The following is a 13,873-nucleotide window of genomic DNA, read 5'->3' on the forward strand; positions in this document are numbered from 1 at the left end:
GCGTTCCAGTGACCATAGACATCAAAATGATCCGAGCAGTTCCTGTTTATTATTAAATCGCTTTGAGTCATGCCTTAATCAAGAGTCATAGAATTTTAGTGTAGAAATAGGTCATTCGGCCCAACTTGCCCACGCCGACCAATATGCCCCGCCTACACTAGTCCCACCGGCCTGCGTTTGGCCCCCATTCGCAGGGGCTCTAAACCTGTCCAATCCATGTACATATCTAAATGAATTTTAAACGTTGTTATAGTACCTGCCTCAACTACCTCCTCGCAGCGCATTCCATACATCCACCACACTCTAAAAAATGTCTCCCGGGTTCTTTTTAAATCTTGACTTTCTATCACTGAACCACATGCATTGAATTTGCTCCTGAGAGCCCTAAAATTCTGGATATTCTGAATGTAAAGCTCCAAAATTCAATCGTCCCCTTCCTAAATGCCCTTTATCTTTGATGATTCGTGAGAAATATTTATTTATGGCCTCACTTATATGCTACACAAAGAACTACAGATGCTGGTTTACAACAACAACAAAAAAGACACAAACCGGTAGAGTATCTCAGCGGGTAAGACAGCATTTCCGATGAACGTGGGTCGGCGACGTTTCAGATCCGGGCCCCTTTTTAGACTGGCCTTCCTTCGATCTAGTCTTATTCGCCGCCACCCATCTCGTTCATGCATATCTACCCCAAACCATCGGCGAAAGGTTAATTTTGCTTCACATCTAATTCTCAGAATACGAATATTATTGTTTGTCAATTCAATCTTCTCTACAGTATACTTTCTTCAGCAATATTTCATCCTGGTCATGAATCCGGATCTTGCCAAACATTTGGTCTAAGTTTCGAAGTTTCCAATCACTCCCGATTCTGCCGACGTTTAAATGTCCTAAGTCAATATCCTAGGGTACACCATCTTCTTCCCCTCTGTTATCAGACTCCTGAACGGTCCTCCCATAAGCTAGGGTACTGTCCGGTTCTCCTCCACCCCTTAGCGGACATTGGTCCCTGTCTCTGGAACTGATGCGCTACAATGCTGAGAACTATATTCTGCACTCTATATATTTCCCTTTGCTCTACCAATTTTGTTTTTTTAACCGAAGATAGGCACAAAATGCTGGAATAACGCACGGGGTCAGGCAGCATCTGTGGAGAAAAGGGATGGACGACGTTTCCGGCCGGAACCCTTCTTCAGACTCGAAACGACCCGAAACGTCATCCGCAGATGCCAGCTGACCTGCTGAGTTACTCCAGCACTTTGTACATATCTTCGGTAAAAAAAACAGCATTTGCAGTTCCTTTCTCGAGTTTGACTCGATTGTATTTATCTATAGTGTTATTCGATCTGTTTGGATAGCATGCAACACCACACTTTAACTGAATTTCGGTACACGTGATAATAAACCTAAACTTGATCCTGTGGTCTGACCCCAGCCACTAATAACCCAACTCTATCCAACTATTGTTGTTATCCTTTGATCCTTTTCCCCATAGTTAATTCAGAGATTGCTAGCATGGCGTTTTATTTTTTTAATTTCTCCACGAATTGAATTGCAGATGCAGCACGGAAACAGGCCCTTCGACCTACGGAGTCCACGCGGAGCTTCCAACATCCGTTCACACTATTTCTATGTTATCTCACTTTCGCATTACTTACACCCCAGGGACAATTTACAGAACCCAATTAACCTACAAATCCGCACGTCTTTGGAATGTAAGAAACCGGAGCACCCGAAGAAAACCCACGCGGTCACAGAGAGAGCGTGCAAACGCCACGCAGACAGCACCCGAGTTCAGGATCGAACCTGGGTCTCTGGAGCTGTGAGGCAATAGCTCTACCAGTTACGCCACTGCGCCACCCATGTTACTCCTTTTTTCTCGAAAGTGCTGTTGGAAAATTCCAGCAGATTTTCCTCTTTGCTGTGAGGCTCCATGTCGGGAGCTCAGCTGCTCCCCTCCCCCTTCAAAATTGCTGGCACGTCTTTCGTTGTTTCTTTCGCCCCTACTGTCAGGAAGCCAACGTAAAAACAAAGTTATGCAAGTTGGATGCAAACAAACATCAGATTCTTGATAACATTTCCCCACTCTGATTCCTTCAATGCATTGCGTCCCTGTGTTCATATGGTATATGATTGTCGTCCTTGTATTGCACTGCATATGTCCAAGAAGCGGTACTTAACTTACGGTGTGCGTTTGACGGCTCTAGGCCTGTATTCGCTGGCGTTTAGCAGGACTGGGGGCGGGGGGGGGGGGGGGGGGGGGGAGGGGGGGAGGGTACCTCATTGAAAAGTACCGAATAGTGAAAGGCCTGGATAGAGTGGATGCGAAGAGAGTGTTTCCACTAGTGGGAGAATTTAGGACAGCTCAAAATAAAAGGACGTACCTTTAGAAAGGAGATGAGCAGGAATTTCTTAGTCAGAGAGTGAGGAATCTGTGGGATTCATTGCCACAGACGGCTGTGGAGGCAAAGTCATTTGGGTATTTTTAAAGCGCAGATTGACAAATTATTGATTAGTAAAGGCGTCAAAACTTACGGACAGAAGGGAGAATGGGGTTGAGAGAGAAACGATAGATCAGAGGTGATCTGATGGCAGAGCAGGCTCGATGGGACGATGGGCTTAATTCGGATCCTATGATTTACGAACTTATGAAATCATTTGGAAGCACAAGAGTCTAAAATTCCTGGGATCCGGAACAAAACAAATTATTGAAGGAATCCAGAGGCCCAAGCAGTATCTGTGAAACCACATGTTGATGCGGGTCATGTCGACCATATTTTTGCCTCTCCGTATGCTCTTCAAGATTCAAGATTTAAGATAGCTTTATTGTCATCCAAATTGGACGAAATTCAGTCACCCACAGTCCAACAACAAAAGCATCAAAATAGGCATTAAAATTACACAACCCCCAAAACACACAAAAGAAACATCCATCAAGAAAACATCCATCACAGTGAGTCTCCTCCAGTCCTCTCCTCACTGTGATGGAAGGCCACAATGTCTTTTCCCTTCTCCTGCCGTCCTCTCCCGCGGTCAGGTTGTTGTGGTTGCAGGCCGCGCCGGACGGTCCGCAGCGGGCCGAGCTTAAGGCGAGTCGCAGCCGCTCCCGCAGCCTCCGAAGACGGCCGGCTCCGCCGATGATAAGTCCGATCCGGGGCGGGCGAACACGCTGCTGCTGCCGCTGTTGCTGCACGTCGGGCGGTCGTGGCTCCCGACATTGAAGCCCCCGCCCAGCAGAGAAATATCCCGCGGCCTATTTTAGGCCGCGCCTGACGGTGAAATGTCCGCGACCCAAGCCCCGCCACCCGGGGCGGGCGAACACGCTGCCGCAGCTCCGGATGTCGGCATCCACGCGGCCCGAGCCTAAGGCGAGTCGCAGCCGCTCCCGCAGCCTCCGAAGACGGCCGGCTCCGCTGATGGTAAGTCCGATCCGCGAGCTCTGCGAACCGGAGCCCTGGAGACCGCCAGCTCCAGGAGTTGGGCCGATGGTAGGCCGCAGCAGGAACGGAGACACGGCCCAGAACACAACGGTCGGGTCTCCGTTCGGAAGGGACACCTATTTACAATTTTACAGTTCCCCCCCTCCCCCCCACATACACACATAGTACACAAACACAAAAACACGACATCACAACTACAATTAAGACAAAAAAACAACAAAAACACAAAGACAAATGGACCGCAGGTAAGCCGCAGGTGCTATGGCAGCGCCGCCATTTTGACCCTGCGAGCTGCCGCTAGAACATTTGGAAACTTTGGCGGTTATGCACCGCACACACCTGTTGGAGACTGTGACGCCATCGGCATAACCTACCATGTCTGCCTCTGCTTAACCCGCTGAAAGAGTATCTGTTTAACGTGCTGCGAAGTTGTCAAATGTCTCTCTCCTGGACTCCAGGAAAGTCGGGCTCCGGAAATAAATAGTACCCTCATTGTTTAGTGAACATGCACTCCAAAAACGTGCAATCGGCAGCGGGTCATTGGAGCAGCCCGAAGAGAAAATTTGAGACAATTGAACTAACAACCTCTTTATTTTACCTAAACAAAGTGGTAGAGGAAATTATGGGTCTGGTGTCATCTGCGGAAGGACGGTGTTTCAGATCGGGGCCAATCATCGGAATCAGTCTGGCTGAAGAGGGGTCCCGACCCTAAACGTTGCCTGTCCCCTTTCCTCCATAGATACTGCTTAACCCGCTGAGTTCCTGCAGCACTTTGTGTTTTGCTCAAGTTCCCGGTGTCTGCAGCCTCTTCCAGTGTGTCCTCTTTATTTTACTTATTTGGTCGCAAGAAAGACGTATTTCGTTACTTACATTTGGCTTCGCTCTTTGCTCCACCGCCATGCCTGCCTTTCACACGCAGGCGCGGGCGCAGGCTCACACATGCTGTTTGTCAGCGATTATGTTACCGAACCATCTCAATACACTGTGCATCCGTTGCCAACAGTAACTAGTTATCTGTAAATCTTTCAGCAGGGCAGGCAACATCTCTACAATCGGATTTGCAACAGATGCGCTTCTATTTTCATTTGTGAATGTCTGGTGGGGACGGTGTGATAATTCTGCAAGATTAGCACGAGCGGGGCTGTGCAAGCAGCAGAGGGGTGCACGTCTGTGGTTGAATTAAAGTTCGCAGTGTTGCTCGCTTTACGGTCAGGATTTCTGGGATGAAAACCCCGCACACTGTTAGAGCTGGGAATCCATGGTGCAGCTTTGCAGGACATTTGTGAGTCCCTGTTTAAAAATATATATATGTAGGTTTATTTACAGATACAAAATTACAGTGAAAACACTACTCTAAGGAGGTATGTGTCTAAAATGAGAAATATACATACAGGTATCAGCTAAATCGCTGTCACTTTCATCAAAGAATGACTTAAGCCCCTCCAATATCCAGCGGTCGCGGAAAGCGGCCAAGGTGCCCGTGGACACCACTCCCTCTCGAGCGGCCCCGGGATGAGACCGCATATTTTTTAATACAAAAGTAAGTTTATTTGCAGGTACAGGATCACAGTTAATACGCTTAGGCCGCATTTGGAACATTGTGCAGTTCTGGTCGCCCCGTTACAGGAAATGTGCTTTGGAAAGGGTGCAGGGAGGTTTACCACAGTAGTGCTTAGACATTGGGGATATTAGCTACAGGGACAGATTGAACAGGCTTGGATTGTTTTCTCTGGAACGCCGGAGGTTGCGGGAAGACCTGATAGCAATATGCAATATGTAACGGTCAGAACCTTAGGGTGGAAATATCAAATACTCGAAGGAATAGCTTTAAGGTGAGAGGGACAACGTTTAAAGGAGGTGTACGAACACGAGCGTTTACATAGAGGATGGATTGGAGGGTAACTAATATTATCCCACTTTTTAAGAAAGGAGGGAGAGAGAAAACAGGGAATTATAGACCAGTTAGCCTGACATCGGTGGTGGGGAAGATGCTGGAGTCTATTATAAAAGATGAAATAGCGGCACATTTGGATAGCAGTAACGGGGTCCGAGTCAGCATGGATTTACGAAGGGGAAATCATGCTTGATTAATCTTCTGGACTTTTTTGAGGATGTAACTTGGAAAATGGACAAGGGAGAGCCAGTGGATATGGTGTACCTGAACTTTCAGAAAGCCTTTATTAATGTCCCACATAGGAGATTAGTGGGCAACATTAGAGCACATAGTAATGGGGGTATGGTACTGACATGGATAGAAAATTGGCTGGCAGACAGGAAACAAAGGATAGGGACCAACGGGTCCCTTTCAGAATGGCAGGCAGTAACAAGTGATGTACCGCAAGGCTCGGTGCTGGGATCGCAGAAATCTACAATATACATGAATGATTTAGATGAAGGGATTACAAGTAACATTAGCAAATTTGCAGATGACACAAAGCTAGGTGGCAGTGTGAACTGTGAAGAGGATGCTGTGTGGATGCAGGGTGACTTGGACAGGTTGGGTGAGTGGGCAGATGCATGGCAGATGCAGTTTAACGTGGAAAATATGAGGTTATCCAATGGTGGCAAGAACAGAAAGGAAGATTATTATCTGAATGGTGTCATGTTAGGGAAAGGGAAAGTACAACGAGATCTGGGTGTCCTAGTGCATCAGTCACTGAAAGTAAGCATGCAGGTGCAGCAGGCAGTGAAGAAAGCTAATGGAATGTTGGCCTTCATAACAAGAGGAGTTAAATATAAGAGCAAAGAGGTCCTTCGGTAGTTGTACAGGGCCCTGGTGAGACCACATCTGGAGTATTGTGTGCAGTTTTAGTCTCCAAATTTGAGGAAGGACATTCTTGCTATTGAGGGAGTGCAGCGTAGGTTCACGAGGTTAATTCCCGGGATGGCGGGACTGTCATATGTTGAAAGAATGGAGCGACTGGGCTTGTATACACTAGAATTTAGATGAGAGGGGATCTTATTGAAACAGATAAGATTATTAAGGGTTTGACACGCCAGAGGCAGGAAACATGTTCCCGATGTTAGGGGAGTCCAGAACCAGGGTACACAGTTTAAGAATAAGGGGTAGGGCATTTAGATCGGAGATGAGGAAAAACCTTTTCACCTAGAGTGTTGTGAATCTGTGGAATTCTCTGACTCAGAAGGCAGTGGAGGCCGATTCTCTAGATGCTTTCAAGAGAGAGTTAGATAGAGCTCTTCGTGATAGCCGAGTCAAGGGGTGTGGGTAGAAGGCAGGAACGCGGTACTGATTGTGGATGATCAGCGATGATCACAGTGAATGACAGTGCTGGCTCGAAGGGCCACTATTCACCCTGCAACTATTATCTATTGTCTATTGTCTATGATCAGAAGCACAGATTCCCGCATTTTGTCTTGCATGGAAGGCTTGTCCCGTTTTGCAGCAACGCTTCGCATTCTAGTGTCTCCAACCTGGAAAATCGCAATGAGGAACTCCACGTAAACGCTGTTCAAAACATGGAGTTACTAATTACTCCGTGATATTTAGGGTCCGTTTCAGCACGATGAAACGGTAAGCCCGTGTTTGCTGACTCAGGAAAATGTCAACGAGTTGGCTGCGGGTGACAGCACGGGAGCGCCGGCCCCCACGCGGCGCAACGGTGGCTCTGGGCCTGCAGTAAAACCTATCTTCCGGTAGCGCGACTGTTCCCCCATCCCTGGGTAACAAACCGGGAGCGAACACTTCTACGTCGTCCTCCAAATTCTCCATCAGGCAAGACGTGTCTGAGGGAAAGAATAGTAGTGCGGAGAAGAGGTGGATGAGGTGTTAGCCGCCAGTGAACGGTCAGTGCAGTGGGGTACCTGGTAGTTCTGTTGCCTCACATCGCCCGAGACCCTGGTTCGATTATGTCTGTGTGGAGTTTGCACGTATTCTCCGTCACCGCGTGGGTTTCCTCCGGGTGCACCGGTTTCCTCCCACATCCCAAAGAAGTGCGGGTTTGCAGGTTAATTCGCCTTCTGTAAATTGACCCTATTGTGTAGGGAGTGGGTGAGGCAGTGGGATAACATAGAACTAGTGTGCACGGGGTGATCCTGCTGTACCTTCCGATCAAAGAACAAAAGACACGACAACAGGGACGAAAGGGGAAAAACGGAAAGAACGCGTTGTAAATTCAAAAGACATGGTCTGACAGAAGATGGGTAGATATACGAGACGTTTCAGCACAGTGGGCCAAGAAACACATTACAAAATGACAGTAACGTTATCGGAGAAGAGCGTGGCGGTGAGAGAAAAGGTGCGATTAATCCCCAGAAAGAGATTAATTGTTTGGCAACCAAATATCAGACCGATCGATTAATTTATTCGGAATACAGACACACAATTCTGGAGATGCGCACGGCCAGGTTATTGGGCATAAGATGTGATTTCATTAAGCGGTAAAATAAGTACGAAGCGGCTTCTAAGTGGGGATGTTGAAACAGCGTTTCCTCTTTGAGGGTGAAGTGCAGTCGGCGGGGCACCGTGTCAGATACATTGTGAGGAATTAATGCGCCCCTCACACAGTCCAGACTCCCCACCAACGATTCCTCCTACACTTCACGCTGCCTCGGGAAAGCAGCCAACTTAATCAAAGACTTATCCCACTCCGGCCATCCCTACGTCTCCCCGCTCCCGTCAGGCAAAGATACAGAAGCTCGAAAACTCCCATCAGACTCACGAACAGCTTCTGGGATCATGCTTCTGAACGGTCCTTCCATAAGCTAGCGTACTGTCCGATTCATCTCTACTCCATTGCGGGCCGTGGACTTTGTGGAACTGATGCGCTACAGCGCTGAGAACTATATTCTGTATGTTCTATTCTGTAAATATTTCTGTACCATCCCCTTCGTTTTACCTATTGTACTTGAGTTTAACTTGTCTGTATTTATCTGTTGTGTTATCTGATATTTTGGATGGTATGCAATACAAAGCTTTTCACTGTACCTCGTCCACGTGACAAAAATAAATTTAACCCTAAACCTAAACCCGGTTGAGGAAATATATTTCGTCTGGTAAACTGTAATGGTTTCCACCGCCAGATGGCACGAAATGTGAATCCATTCATTACCGCCAGATGGCACGAAATGTGAATCCATCAAAATTGATATAGATTTAAGTTTGACATTCAGTGAAAGAATAGTAGCGACCATTGGGATAGAGAAGTTGTAGCCGAGATCACATTAATCATTATCACATTCAATTATGAAGTTTGGAGAGGCTCACGAGGTATTCTTGCGTCTCGACCCATTTGGGCTCTTCTGTGGAGAAACGGTAACTACAGGCCTACAAACAACACATTTTTTAAAATGTAGGAATAACTAAGCTGGTCAGACAGCATCTCTGGAGGACATGTTTCGAGTCAGGGTTGTGCGAATTCATCCGTTGGCTTGTGAGCTACCCCAAGCTGAATATGAGGTCGGTATCAACCCAACAAGTGCTGTTGCTACCAAGTCCAGGCGAGGTTTAGTTTAGTTTAGTTAAGAGATACAGTGTGGAAACAACCCCCTCGGCACATCGAGTCCACACCAACCATGATCACGTACATTAGTTCTGCCCTACACATACTAAGGACAATCTTTACAGAAGCCAAATAACCTACAGACCTGTAATTCTTTGGGATGTGGGAGGAAACTGGAGCATCGCGATAAAACCCACGCGAACACAGGGAGAACGTGCAAACTCGGTACACACAGTCCCGGTAGTCAGGATCGAACCCGGGTCTCCCCAGGGCCTGCATCCCACAGCACTCAAGGAGGGTGTCCTAGAAATCGTGGATGCATTGGTGATAATTTTCCAATGTTCTCTCGGCTCTGCACAATAGCCCATAGAAACATACCTGGCAGGTGATGGGAAACCATTTACACCCATCACCTCTTAACAGAAAATAGATTAATAGACGGTCTAGCCATTACCGGTACCCCCGGACATAACGCAGAACAGAGAGAAAACTCAAATACCCATCTTTGAAACAAAGAGATCCCGAGATCTGGCGGGAGATAGGACGGGTCAGAATTAGTATAACTGGCCACGATTTTTGGGTTGGAAGGCATGCAAGGCAGAAGTCAGAGGACGCAACAAAAGACACGCAAGTCAGAGACACGAAAAACGGACGCAAGAAAGGAAGAAGGAGCGTCAAGCAAGTCAGGAGGGACGCAAGGCAAGCAAGTCGGACGGCACGGAGAACAGAAAACAGCGGAGAAGCAGCCCGAACAGCCAGTAACCCCAGTAATAGCCCCATGGTGAGCATGTACCCCGATCCTGCACATCATGGACATAGTTTCAGTGTAGAGGGGAGGGTGGTTTAATTAACGTGGGTGTATAAGTAAAGATGTGTTGGCCAATTTTGCGATGTGTCTGTCGTACGTTCCCCATCTTACAATCCAGTATATGTCTTGTAGAACTGTGCGTTTATAATTCAGAGTCAAAAGTATTCATGTATATGTCTTGTAGAACTGTGCGTTTTATGATTCAGAGTCAAAGGTATTCATGTCATTCGGTATGTGTCTTATAGATATGTCTTATAGAACTGTGAAGAGCATTCATGTACAATAGTCCCGAGTGCTCAATAAAAGCCTTTTCCATTTAAACCCTGGTCTTCAAATCTGGTCTGGTTGAATTTTCCTGCACTATCAACGCTCCTGCATCTAAGTCCAGTGTCTAGAACCGTAGGGGGTGAGTGGGTCGAACCACTCACGGGGAACCAGTGTGCGCGGCCTGGTCAAGGGATCAGAGCAAGGCACGGGGACCTTAGGTCGGGCGAAAGATCGGCGCAGAAACACCTTACAATATTGACATGAATAGAGAACTGGTTGGCAGATAGGAAGCAAAGAGTAGAAATTAATAGGTCCTTTTCAGAATGGCAGGCAGTAACTAGTGGGATGCCGCAAAACTCGGTGCAGGGACCTCAGTTGATAAAATGGCGGCGCTGCCATAGCAGCTGCGGCTTACCTGCGGTCCATTTGTCTTTGTGTTTTTGTTGTTTTTTTGTCTTAATTGTAGTTGTGATGTCGTGTTTTGGTGTTTGTGTACTATGTGTGGGTGTGTGTGGGGGGGGAGGGAGGGAATTGTAAAATTGTAAATATGTGTCCCTTCCGAACGGAGACCCGACCTTTGTTTTCTGGGTGTTGTCTCCGTTCCTGCTGCGGCCTACCATCGGCCCAACTCCTGGAGCTGTCGGACCGGACTTACCATCAGCGGAGCCGGCCGTCCTCGGAGGCTGCGGGAGCAGCTGCGACTCGCCTTAGGCTCGGGCTGCGTGGATGCCGACATCGGGAGCTCCGGCAGCGGCAGCGTGTTCGCCCGCCCCGGGGTCGCGGGGCTTGGGTCGCGGACATTTCACCGTCCGGCGCGGCCTAAGATATGCCGCGGGATATTTCTCTGCTGGGCGGGGGCTTCAATGTCGGGAGCCACGACCGCCCCGACGTGCAGCAACAGCGGCAGCAGCAGCGTGTTCGCCCGCCCCGATCGGACTTATCATCAGTGGAGCCGGCCGTCTTCGGAGGCTGCGGGAGCGGCTGGGACTCGCCTTAGGCTCGGGCCGCTGCGGACCGTCCGGCGCGGCCTGCAACCACAACAACCTGACCGCGGGAGAGGACAGCAGGAGAAGGGAAAGACATTGTGGCCTTCCATCACAGTGAGGAGAGGACTGGAGGAGACTCACTGTGATGGATGTTTCTTTGATGGATGTTTCTTTTTTTGTGTGTTTTTGGGGTTGTGTAATTTTAATGCCTATTTAATGCTTTTATTGTTGGACTGTGGGTGACTGAATTTCGTCCAATATTGGATGACAAATAAAGCTATTTTGAATCTTGAATCTTGATGATTTAGACGAGGGAATTAAATGTAACATATCTAAGTTTGCAGATGACACAAAGCTGGGTGGCAGTGTGTGCTGCGAAGAGGATGCTATGAGGCTGCAGGGTGACTTGGATAGTTTGGGTGAGTGGGCAGAAGCATGGCAGATGCAGTATAATGTGGATAAATGTGCGGTTATCCACTTTGGTGGCAAGAACGGGAAGGCAGATTATTATATGAATGGTGTCAGATTAGGAGAAGGCGAGGTGCAATGATGAGTGTGCTTGTTCATCAGTCATTGAAAGTAAGCATGCAGGAACGACAGGCCGTGAAGAAAGCTAATGGCATGTTGGCTTTCATTGCAAGAGGATATGAGTTTAGGAGCAAAGGGGGTCCAACTGCAGTTGTACAGGGCCCTGGTGAGACTGCATCTGGAGTATTGAGTGCAATTTTGGTCTCCTAATTTGAGGAAGGACATATTTGCTATTGAGGGAGTGCAGTGTAGGTTCACCAGGTTAATTCCCGGGTTGGTGGGACTGACATATGATGATAGAATGGGTCGACTGGTCTTGTATTTGCTGGAATTCAGAAGGATGAAAGGGGATCTTATAGAAACATATAAAATTCTTAGAGGTTTGGCAGGGTAGATGCAGGAAAAAATCCCGAGGTTGGGGGAGTCCGGAACCAGGGGTTACACTTTAAGAAAAGGGGGTAGGCCATTCAGGACAGAGATGAGGAAAAACGTTTCAGCCAGAGAATTGTCAATCTGTGGATTCTCTGCCACAGAAGGCAGTGGAGGTCAATTCACTGGATTTCAAGAGAGTTAGATTTAGCTCTTTGGGCTAAGGGAATCAAGGGATATTGGGAAAAAGTCAGAACGGAGTATTAATTTTGGATTATTAGCCATGACCATATTGAATGGCGATGCTGGCTTGAAGGGCCGAATGGCCTACACCTGCATCTATTTTCTATGTTTCTATGTAAGACAGCGACTTTACCGCTGCGCCGTTGTGCAGTCAGTGGACTTGGAAAAATGGCAGCCAGAATACATCTGGTGACGTTAGTTTTTCTTGTGCGTTTAGTTCAAACGGTTCTTCCTCGTGGCGGACGCTGGCATCGGCTGAAGGTTGGTGGTGGTTGGTAACCGGGAGGATGTTTATTGTCGGCATCTGACATGATATCGTGGTACGAATGGATATCTGTTAATAGCATTAAATAAGTAGGCAGCCGGTAGGATAATAAAATGTAGTTTAGTGTTGGGTCGCCTATAATCATAATGAATGGAGAAGCATTCTCCAGAGACACGTGTTTCTGCTAATCTTGTCACCATATTGTAGAATTTGGGAGCGGAGAGGACTCAGCCTTACCACCAAGCTGAAGGTCTACTGTGCAGTGGTACTCACCACTCTTCTCTATGCCAGTGAGACCTGGACTGTCCACAGCAGACATGCCAAACAGCTCAACCACTTTCACTTGAGCTGCCTACGCAGACTCCTTCACATCAGGTGGCAGGACAAAATTCCCGACACAGAGGTTTTGGAACCGGCCGGAATCCCCAGCGTCCACACCCTCCTACGGAAAGCCCAAGTGAGATGGGCAGGCCATTTCGTCAGAATGCCCGAGAGTCGACTGCTAAAACAGCTTCTGTATGGAGAACTGTGTCAGGGCAAGCGCTCAGTAGTACAGAAGAAACGGTTTAAGGACTGCCTCAAAGTGTCCCTCAAAGACTTGGACATCAACCTCAGCACTTGGGAGTCTCTTGCTCTGGACCGTCCAACCTGGCGTAGCAAGCTCACCACAGGAGCCCTGCAGCAGAGAACAGACGCACTGCAGAGGCCCAAAGGAAACGCACCATGCGCAAGGCCCGGGCTACCTCCACTTCCACTGCAGCAGCCATCCACTTGTGCCCTACATGTGGGCGTGCCTTCCGGGCCCGGATTGGCCTCACCGGTCACTTCCGGACCCACAGTCACCAATCCTCCAACTGAAAGTGAAGTCATGGGCATCTTCGAACCCGAAGGACGAACAACATTGTAGAATAGTGCCAAGAATGGTGGCATTTATGTAGAGAAACAAGGAACTGCAGTTGCTGGCGAGAGTGAAATGACGTTTTAGATCGAAATGCGAAATGTTAAACAACCGAGACACGCTGGTATCATTAATCGATTAAAGAAAACATTAAGATCTTGACGTTACCAGACTTGTGTTTCACACATTCGCACACCCACACACATGTGCTGATTTAAAGTGTAGGCTGGAGATGGAAGGTTGATATACGCCAACAGGTTTGTACTACCATAGCTGCAAATAAAATCGCAGCTTCAAGGTTAGATAATAAACAAGATGCGGTACAGAGCGTGCTGCAGGAACGGATACAAACAAGGTCCGGTCAATGGCTGTTGACAATTGTAAACAATGTACATCACTCAAATCTTAATTTTTTAATGGTACTTTTTATTTCCTTATATTACTGTCTTAAGAAGGGTCCCGACCACAACTTTCGTCTGTCCATTCCCTCCAGAAATGCTGCCTGGCCCACAGAGTTCCTCTACCACTTTATGTTTCGTCCTAAGTTGGTTCCTCTCATTCCTGAACGTTGTTCCATTGCCAAATACTCCCAATGAGCCGCATCAAA

Source organism: Rhinoraja longicauda, chromosome 13, assembly GCF_053455715.1.
Source record: "Rhinoraja longicauda isolate Sanriku21f chromosome 13, sRhiLon1.1, whole genome shotgun sequence".
Taxonomy (NCBI): domain Eukaryota; kingdom Metazoa; phylum Chordata; class Chondrichthyes; order Rajiformes; family Arhynchobatidae; genus Rhinoraja; species Rhinoraja longicauda.